Consider the following 10,401-nt stretch of genomic DNA (forward strand, 5'->3'; position numbering starts at 1 on the left):
ATAAATAAATTGCTTCCCACCAAGGGAATCTGAAAAATGCCTCCCTCGCCTGTTAAATAGCCTTCAGATGGAAAGTGCTATCATCGATGGACAAACATGCGCTGGCTCAGCATGACTAATGCACTCGGATGGAAAACAGCTGCAATTTTGTGATCATGTCCAGCAGTGGTTTGGTTTAACCTGCATGATGGGATGTACTGCACTGTACTGTCAATTATATATATATATATATATTTTTTTTTTAAATATATGTCATACAAACACACCCATCCATAAATACACCTGCATGCAACAACAAAAATAAATGTCCCTCTCTTAGTGATGGGTAGTTTCATGACACTGGATTGAAGGCTTGGTGAGTTTCGTGAAACAGTGTCGTAATTTTCTGAGGCCTCCAGATGGCACTGTCTGCTGTAAAATGTTTGGTCTTTAAGAACTAAGTCATAATTTTCTGTTCTAAGAGCGCCATCCAGCGGCCTCTGAAAATTACAACACTGTTTCATCAACTCTGCAATACTGTTTCACGATACCTCATCTACCCATGACGACACTGCAATACCCATAATGCACTGAAACAGCAGTTTTATCTCCTTTACACCTATAAGACCTGCATGGTTGAGAGGCCTTTTACTTTTTCTCAGCCATTCAAGACTGGATCATTTCTTTGGCTCAACACAGGACTGGTGGACATTTGGTCTCATGGTCCTCAAGAAAAAATGATCTGCTTCCCTCTGTGACTTTCTCCACAAGTCGGAAGTGTTCAGGACTGGAGGCCCCGTCACCTAAAAACACCCCACAGGCAGGAGACTGAGATCATTAAAATGTTTCCATCCGCTGGTCACCTCATGAATCCTGGGTCGACCCACCTCATGGGCACTTCAATGGCTTTTCATGTTGTTGTTGTTTTTTTCCTCCAAAGTTAGTTTCTGTTTTTTGTAATACATTGGATCATTTCTTTTAAGAATCCCCGATTTCTGATTCATATCTTCTTAAATCCAAACCAGCAATTTTATGTCTGAATCTGTGGTCACGAAAATCAGTCCATACCAAACAAGAAAACATCTCAGTTGCCCGTGGGTCTGTTTACTTTGAATTATTCATTTCATTCTTAGAATGGTCATTTTACTAAAGTGCCACGCTCAGGCCTCCTGCCAGCTCTGTCCTTTGATCTTTAATTCCTGGATCTATCGGCATCTTTCACCATGAAAGCCGCCTCATCCTTGTCACTGCATGATTTCTGAAATCGCACTGTTGGCTGACATGCTTGCTCATCGCTGCATGTCAAGTATGACAGTTTTGGATGGAAATTGTATTCGGTCTGTGTGGGCAAACTTAACTGTGTGGTCCATGATTGTTGCATGTCTGAACTATAGTCACATGCTACGACTTTTTCTTTCATACTGACAACAGCTTAAAGTACTACTGGACTTAATTCTCCCTGAGAACATGAGGTAGAGTAGCAAAGAAAATGACCCCAAGCAATACTGCGAATACAACAGCTGTAAACACACATGTAGACTCCACGCATTTATCGACCGATTTTGTGGTTGTGATGACATGGAGCATTGGCAGGAGACAGTGGTGCACGAGTGGATGGCCTTGTGGTTGCTGTGCTGACATTTCTTATCCTGTGAGAATCCTCCACTAATATTAAACCCTTTTTTCCTCACGTGCAAAAAAGTGCCCTTCATGCTGGATCCCCCATTTTTCTACTTGAAGGAGGAAGTCATAACAACATTTGTAAATCCAAACTAACCCATTCAGGAACAGCAGCAGCAACAGTAAAAGTACTAAGAAGAAGAACCATTTAGTGACTAATTTTTGCAGGAGATGCACTTCATTTTGCTCTGATGTGAAATACATTAATTTCTGCCAATAGTAGCAGTGTTTTGTGTATTTTAAAGCACAAGCAAGTTTTTGTTTTATTCACTATTGGGCTACTTCAATTGTTTTTAATAGCAATCTACATTTTCTAGTCATTTTTAGAATTCAGGTCTGATGTTTTTGTATTACAAGACTAAGACTAAAAAGTTTTTATCAAAACCTTACAAATACATACTTCACACGTACATGTACATATACATCCATTGATAAAAGATATTTCAAGGATACATGCTGAATATAAACAGAGAGACATATTCCTTCGTAAATCTCCTCTGTTTTCATGAACAGGACATAAACCACCAATTTTATTGGAAGTCTGCTCAGCTCTGATTTACACCCAGGGAGTTATTTGTATCAAGGTCATGGTGAGAAAAACATTTTTATCGTGTGTCTCTTGCAATCTTTTTGGGTCAGGTTACTTGCTTACTTGTGATTAATGCTGCATAATTCTGAGCCAGGGAACATCCTTGACATTTCATATCAAAGTACTTAAATTGTTACATTATTCAGGGCCTGCAAAATGGAACGCCTTGAGGTGGTCTTCTTATCTGTCGGATTAATTTTGCCCCTCATGAAAATGAATTAAACGACGGCAGGAATTCAGTGTCTCAGAAGCAGACGTTGGGGGGAATAAAACAGTGTCTCAATGGTCACCTTTCATCACCTCTCTGCTGTTTGTCCAGATGCCCAAAGGTTTATTATGGGAAACCTAAAGCCTCCAAGTTTCAGCTGGTGAGCTTCGTCTGGGTCAAACCCACCCAGACATCATGGTGGGGCTTGTGTAGTATGAAAATGTTTCCTTGAAAAATCCATCTTCCATGTAACAAGCCTGCCATTTTGGAACTTCAGTGGTGGCAAAACATAACATTTTTTCATGTGTTAAAGTATGTAAACTATTTCAGACTATCTCAAAGTTAAAGTAGATCCATTCGATTGTATATATCTGTATGTATTTTACATGAATGATATATGTATTGCAGTCATATTAGAATATTAATGTTCTCAATTTCACAAAACAAAATAGTCATGGAGTCAATCTGAGCTTCATCTGCATTCACTTCTGGCTGTCTAGTGGTTTTCAGGCCACCTGACACTCGGTCTACACGGTCTGATATAGACTTCAATATTCTCCTCTGATGCCAAAAGTCATCTTCATAATGTCGACTTGTGGTTTCTGTATGAGCAAAGGTTTGGCAGTGACTGAAAATGATGTGAAAAAAAGTTTAGAATGAGACTGTGACTGTGCTTCAACAGGTCGTCCTGCAGCTTACATCGGGAGCTAACTTATAATAAAGAGCCAGTTGGCATTACATCCATCTACAACATGTCAAACAAAGTGAGGCCCCTGGAAAGTAATCTGATTACCCAGTAAATTCTATGGTCCACTATACACACATGGGGAGAGGCCGGGTTCATGAGGTGAGGTTTAGATTTTCATGGATGGAATGAAAAAGGGCTATATATGAGGTTATTTCACAAGATAAGATGCTATTTTGTCATGGTTTTATTTTGTATTTTAACTTCCTGTGTTCTCTCCTCTGCTTCCTCCAGAGCTTGACCTGTTTATAGCACACGCCTGGAACCAATTCTGCATCAAGATCACCTGCTTTTGAGTCCGAGATCGACTTTGCTTCGCTTGAAATCTGTTTTTCTGTAGTGTTTTTCTGCTTCCGGAACGCCATCACACTGGAATCATCTGTTCCTAAAAATGTCATTCAGTCATGGTGAATGCTGCACCACATACCTTACCAAGTAAAAGAGCAGAGGAGCTCATACTGTTCGAGATGTTGTCCAAACGGTACAGTTCAATTATTTACAGTGTGTCTGGGGCTGTAGCAGGGCCATGCAAGATGAAGGTGTCCGACCAGGGATCCATGTGGTTTTAATATTGGGGAATTTAATTACTGCATGACATTCATTCCATTTCTATGGCAACATTGAGGACAGAGGGCAAACAGAGAGTTTTTCTTTTCCTCAGACCACAGTCCATCAACTCGATGCGACGTCTGGTATGCTGCTTAATGCGTATCTCAGGTGAGGAGGCTGGTGACATCCACCAACAGCAGCACTCGACCGTGACGTGGCAGTTTAGCGACTTAATTACGAAGGCAGACGTTAAAACCCTGCGGCCTCTGATGCTCTTTTTTACAAGCTGCGTCTTCTCTGCAGAGCAGGATTTACTTTTGTCTGTTTTGTTCGGCACTGAACTTAGAGATTATAGAGTAATACGAGAGGAAAGAAGGAGAGAAGTACAGGGTAACATCACAGTTTGGTTTGGGCTCTTTTTTAATGTTCAAAAAAGGCATTTTAAGATAAATAGATTTAAGGAAAGAGTCATATTCTATTTAAACTTTTAACAGAAAACCACTAAGCATATTATTTTCCCACAGTGATGCCATTAAACCTTTGAGAAGTAGTTACATTTGAATTAGACTTGGGTGGTTCCATTACACTATACAGTTAATGTCCCTTTTAAGAGTTGCACCCGAGTTACCAAAACCAGTGACGCAATGTGTGACTCTGGACAGGAACATTTAAGCCAGGCGATACACATGTGTATACATGCATATACCACCATACCATCAGAAGCCTTGGACGCTGAAGGTTCTCGCGCATGTGGCTTTGCTTTCAAGTCAATCTAAATTGACTCAATATGGCTCGCGTTTTTTTTTCCATCTCTTTGTATGAAGACAGTTTCCTGAATCTCCACCCAAAATTGTTGTGCTGCACGAGCTGTGCATGACAAAGACTTCACATTGCATCCCGCTAATCCGACAAAAATACATCTGTAGTAGAAGGCAACTGCGGGAAGCCACATAAAGAAAGGCTGTTACAGCACCCTGAAGGCTTCGGCGGATACGTCCCTGGACATGCGGGGGACCACATCCATTTGGAACCAGTTGATCTCTGTATGAAGCAGGGAAGTTTTCCATGCGCTCAGACAGGAACTGGAGGATCTAGACGGGTTCAATGTAAACCTCATGGGATCCTTTGAAGAGAAATGTGCATTTGTTTTCTGTAAATCCTAAAGAACGCAAGATAAAAATATTACTGAACTCATCCTTTTTAACTCCAGGGTCCAGAGTAACCAGGTTCACATTTGTTCCATTTAGATAACAAGCCGACACAGCTGTTGCTTATCTGTGTCGCATCGAAGGACAGGACTCAATTCCTGATGGAGAGTTTCACACCACTGTCGGAATTGTGAAAATGTGTGGTAAGATAAGGATTTATCTCTGAGTAGTGGACCAAATTCAGCCAACTGAATTTCATATTCACTGGTTTTAATGGATAAAAACACCCTCAGCAGTCAGTCCCACAATGCTCTGCAACAGAAAATCCATTTTTGTAGATTTTTTTTTTTTTTTAAATTGGAGAGTATTTCAGGAACTTTTGGCAGCATTTTTAATCTCTCCTTTACAAACGCTAAAGCGGAAAGGTTGCACTCGAGTGGAAGGAGGGCAACACTCTGCGTCGCTTAAGATGAGGTTTCGTGACACAGTGTCCTGATTTTCAGAGGCCACCAGATGGCACTGCCTGCTGAAAAATGACTTGAACAACAGTCAATGAAGCCTCACATCATTTCTAAACCATGAGCGCCATCTAATGGTCACTGAAAATTAGGACACTGTTCGATCAACCCTGCAATACTGTTTCATCAAACCTCATCTACCGTCACTATTGTACTGGTACGTTTTCAACAAGAATTAGTATTGCGTTCTATATGGAGCTGATCTTTTAACCATTTCAGCAGGTTTTTTTTTTTCAATGAAATATTCGACCTTGACATCACAGTTTCAAAAGGTTGTACCTTGGAAATGTTAAGCAATGAAGGTATACAATAAATGAGATCCTCATTTTGACAGTATGCGTTCGAAGATGGGAGTCATTTCACTTATATATATTGTATATTATGACATATTATTGTCCCATGGCTTCCACTTTCTGTCTCACTGGACTGCATCAGAGGATGAATATTCCTCTTCGTAATCTGAGTCAGTCAAATTCACTCTCTTGCTATCTGTCCATGACTATAACCTCCCTTGTTTCCTTGACCAGGACGGAACACAGTCACAAATGTTGCTCATACAGAAGCAGCAAGTCTACTACGTCTTATATTTACAGCTTGGCTTGTTTAAATGCAGCAATATCGCTTGTCACAATTTTGCAACTTGGGCACTTAAAAGGGTTACACTTTTGGGGACAATTTAAATAACCTATTGGGCTATATTTAGCCCACATGGCTTCTGTTAGATTTCCTTAAGTTTAAGAAGAGCTGACCGTAAAGAGGTGGAAAATTCAAGTGGTTTTCCTCTGAGATGTGTTGATACATTAGTCAGAAAAGAGAAGGTGTTATTTCATCAGATCCGCCCACAGACTGAAGATGTTTTCCCGATTAAAACTGTTGACCAGAGCCCTGTTTTTGTTTATCAGGCCCTAGCGCAGTCTGTTCTCAGTCCTTGTTTATACATCGGTGACTGCTGTCGTCACATTAACACTAAATAAAATATCCATGCAGGCTTCAAACCAGACGACTAACTCAGACTGTGTATATTTTGGTGTTGCTTGGCAACTAAGTTTCTGTTGTGGTCACCTTTTTTTTTATCACTTTCCTGTCACTGCAATCGTGGCGCCGATCCTGTGCCATTATGGTGGAAATTATTCCGTCAGGAAAAACATAGGGGAGACTGACAAATGCGCTTGTGTGTGAGTGGATACATGAGGTCACCTCTATTGGTCATAGCTAAGAGGTGAGACAGGTATCATTTAGAGGAGAGGGAACCACAAAAACACGAAGCGCCCGGAGTAACGCACGTGACTGCGGCCAGCTTCATTTACTCATCCCTTGATATCCTGCGTGTATTTATAGTCACACTGAATTTGGATTAAAGTTTACGGGAGGGTTTGTGTTGTTCACCACCATGACAACTCAGGATCCAGGGTGGTATCTGTTTCTGCTCTTAGAAAGACAAAGCCTGGTGACGCAGGGCTCCTCATTTGGATTAAACTGGATATCGTGCGTTGAAACCAAGATATCGAGACATCATTCATCTTCAAAACGTTTATCTCAAAATCTGTATTCAAACACAACTCCTGCCAGTGTCTTTCCAAAAACCCTTTTTTTTTCCAGGGAAGTCTTGAGCAGTGGAGTGGATTTCTGGATGAAGGGTCGGTCAAGATTTACAAAAATACTTTAACTATTATATTATAACTATAACTATACTATAACTATTAACTATTTATATGAAAGCATCAAAAAGCAAAAGAAGTAAATGAATGATATATCAATGCATTTTGTTGGAAATGGAGCTTACAAAGTGAAGGGAATGTTGGGAAGTTGTGTCCAACAATAATGATTTAATTCATAAATTTCTGTTCAATAACTGTTAGTTTACAGTGACGTAAGCGATACTGCATATGCGACAGTACAGGGCAAAGTAAAGCAGTATTTATTGACAGTAAAACAGTTATAAAAATAAATAAAAATGCCAACCGGTAAGATGTGGGTATCTGGATCCACTCTGAAATGTGCTACAGATAGACCCCTACTATTGTTACCCGTCCTGCCATCACCAGCACTCGCCTTGGCCCCTCCCCTCATTCAAATCTGAGCCACCAAGAGGCACCTGCCCTTTTCATCTTGCTACACATTAGTCCAGAAATGTGAATGCATGTGCCTGATATACATGTGATGTATGGACTGTATCTGGGAAAGGCACCAACCGCCTGCAGAGACACTCTCAGGCCGGTGGTATCTGTAGTACAGATGCCTGATCCTGGAGAGATCAGTGACAGCTTTGTAGTGGAGTTGGTCAAGATCATGTCACTGGACACGAGGAGGGAGGCAACCCCAACACGAGCTTCTCCTTGGGAACAAATAGAATGTGGCGCTCAGCAGATGGAGGAATGAGAGCCGCAATATGTGTCTTTACAGAGATGAAACCTTTCATAATGCTAATAAAGGGTTGAATTCTGGTGGAAGGGAAAGTCGAATATGTAAATGACACGACAAAACAATCAACTCTAGTCTCAAAACACGATGCTTAAAAACAAAATAAGAGGAAAGGAATGTTGGTGACTGACTGTGGCGCCTGCTATTGGTGAGAACCGGCTACATTTCGGCTCATCTTCTTGTATTTTTCTTTCTATATGGCAGCTGTGTACAGAGATGGACTGCTAAGTAAAGTCGTGCCTCACTGGTCTAATTTGTAAAGAGTGGAGTGCGGGAGCCGAGAGTGTGTGCTTCATACAAATCTAAACAGAAGGTGACAGAAGGTATTAGGTTGGCACTCAGATTCTTCTTTCTGTTTTGTGGTTAGACAACATCAGCCACTTTTCATGTTCATGAATTCATGAAAAGTGAAACTCACTTTACCTGTACTTCATATACCTTATGTGAGTCCAGCTGAATACGCTGCACCGGCTTGGAAGAGGAGCGTTCGTCTGCCACAAACTCACTGTGCTAAAGTTATATTCCTAAATACAATATTAATGAAGACTCATTTCAATGTTGCTGCCTGCAGTTATCAAAATGCATTGCTCTGCACTTTTTTTTTTTTTTTAAAGCAGAGTCATACATTCCTTGAGCTACACTTTTAAATAAGAGCTGGATCCAGAATCAGGTTCTTAAGAAGATGGAGCTGCAGGCGTGTGGTGATATGTAGCAGTGACCTCTTGTGGCATATATGGAAAATTTTGCAAAAGTGGGCCACAGATTTGACCTTTGAAAGACATGATGCATCGGTGTCTACATCGTGGTGCTCTCATTAAATCCTGGAGATCGGCTGCCTCCCATTTTATACTATACTCAGTGGGTGGGATTATTGGGGCCATGGATCTGCTGACAGGAGGCAAAACATGGAAAAAGCAAGAGCTAAGGAGAAATGCAGTTTGAGTGAAAATCACATTTGGACAGGTCGAAATGAACCATGAAGCCGCATCTTTTATCCACCTCTCCTCAAATGCCAAAGAGATTATCACTTACCCTGGAGCACGAGCATCATCTCATCTGGGATGAAAATCTCCAAACATTGGCTGAAAATAGCTGCTTGCTCTCCAGTAACTGACAAACCCCTGCTCTGGCCGAGGAAGTGTTTCTCTACCTTGCAAACTCTTACATCATGCTGGGTGCCATTGATGTGGAAACTCAGTCGTCAGCAGAAGAGAAACACCTTTTTTTTTTTTTTTTTTGGAAATATCCCCATTAAAGTTTGAATTATTCTACTAACATTAACATAATGTCTTATGGTGGGTTACTGGTCGGTACTTTTCCTCAAAGGAAGGAGTGACTGCAAACAGTGACCTGAAGATATTTACATTTTAACACATCTTTTAGACTTGGTGTTACACCTTCACCTTCACCTTCTGCTGCTTATCCGGACTCAGGTCGCGGAGGCAGCATTCAGAGCGAGGAAGCCCAAACTTCCCGATCTGAACAAACCTCCTCCAGCTCTTCCCGGGGGATCCCGAGGCGTTCCCAGGCCAGACCGGAGACATAATCTCTCCAGCGAGTCCTGGGTCTTCCCCGGGGTCTCCTCCCGGTAGGACATGCCTGGAACACCTCCCCAGGGAGGTGGGCAAGAACTCTCCACAGACCCGGAGAGAGCAAACCACCTTATTCCGGTCAGAACCATGGCCTCAGACTTGGAGGTGCTGATCCTCATCCCGGCCGCTTCACACTCGGCTGCAAACCGCCTCAGTGCATGCTGAAGGTCCCGCTCCCATGAGGCCAGGAGCACAACATCGTCCGCAAATAGCATAGCAAATAGCAATCCGAACCATGCTCCTGCTCCGGTCATACAGGGACCGGACAGCCCCTAGCAGAGGGCCCCGTACCCCATATTCCCGGAGCACCCCCCACTGGACACCACGAGGGACACGGTCGAACGCCTTCTCCAAATCCACAAAGCACATGTGGACTGGTTGGGCGAACTCCCATGAACCCTCGAGCACCCGATGGAGGGTATAAAGCTGGTCCGGTGTTCTACGACCCGGCCAAAAACCACACTGTTCCTTCTGAATCCGAGGTTCGACTTGGTCTTACAGTGCTGGTATTTTATCTCAACACTGTATATGTATATTTTACTATCAGAGCAGTTCAACTCACCTTCTACTTTGCTGTGCTTTTGTTGTTTGACCCTTATCTCTTTTAAATTTGCCGTCATTGTATTTGATTTACTCCTGTTATTTGTTTAAATATTCACATCATGTACTGTATATAGGATTTGGGGTTCTTATTTGACTACCGCTGACTGGGTTTTTCTATTGTTAATATGAAGGCATCTGTGTAGCATGTACAGTGAGACACCTCTGTGATACTAAATAGAGTTGTGGTGGTAATAAAAGTACTAGTAAAAGCAGAGATAGTAAGAGTACGCATGACGGTTGTAGCTTCTATCATTGTTACAGGAATGAGCTGAAAACAATACATTATTAGTAGTACTAGTAGTAGCAGTTGCAGTACCTTGTTATATTTTCTACTTCCTCAGCATGGCATTTCTTGTGTTTTATTCATGT

This window comes from Synchiropus splendidus, chromosome 14 (assembly GCF_027744825.2).
Source record: "Synchiropus splendidus isolate RoL2022-P1 chromosome 14, RoL_Sspl_1.0, whole genome shotgun sequence".
Taxonomy (NCBI): Eukaryota; Metazoa; Chordata; class Actinopteri; order Syngnathiformes; family Callionymidae; genus Synchiropus; species Synchiropus splendidus.